General features: G+C 41.9%; 1 pseudogene; it reads right to left on the minus strand.

Annotated features, from left to right (window-relative positions):
• Positions 1–3: 3 nt before the first annotated feature.
• Positions 4–532, minus strand: LOC103584787 (annotated as a pseudogene).
• Positions 533–740: the final 208 nt, after the last annotated feature.

Here is a 740-nt window from a genome sequence, read left to right on the forward strand (position 1 = left end):
ATCCATGGTAAGGTGCCTCTCTGAAACCTTACATTCACCCACTTGTGTGCCAGGTCCTGAATGCACTGCCTTCACTCTGGAAGGATGATGCCATCTCATGGGGGAGGCGCCACTTTCTCTTCTCCATCTTTATTTATCTAGTAAAGAAAAAGATTTATAGTTCTAACTTCAGTTAGCTGGTTATCCTTCCCACAGAGCCACAGAACTTACTGTCACCCATTGTCCATTGCTTCACGTTGGGCAAAAGAAATGAGCTGTAATTCCCTTTCATCTTGCAGTCCCCAGTTCCACCTTCCCAGACTCTTATATTATTTGGATTGGCTCATGGGGACACTAGGTTAAAGGTTCCGTTTGAAAAAACAAGGCTCCACTGGGCACAAGATGAGAAAGAGCAGGTTTTGTTTGGTAGGCTTATTGACTCTAAGAGAAGGTTCAGTTCAAATGAATGTAGGACAAATACATAGACGAACAGGCATTAAATATGGGACCCATTCTTGACTCTTTTCCACAAGATGTTGAATACACTTCAATCCTTAGATCATTCCACTGAGTAGTGGAAAGCTTAAAAATTCTTCCTTGTAAAATACCAGGAAAGTTGTCCCCACACAAGATTAGTGCTTTCTATACATATTGAAGTTGGGCTGCAACAGTCAAATTCTACTATATACACCTCAGACTGACTTCAATCCTTAGATCATTCCACTGAGTAGTGGAAAGCCCAGGATGCAACGAGAGGTTTT

Source organism: Galeopterus variegatus, unplaced genomic scaffold (assembly GCF_000696425.1).
Source record: "Galeopterus variegatus unplaced genomic scaffold, G_variegatus-3.0.2 Scaffold109987, whole genome shotgun sequence".
Taxonomy (NCBI): Eukaryota; Metazoa; Chordata; class Mammalia; order Dermoptera; family Cynocephalidae; genus Galeopterus; species Galeopterus variegatus.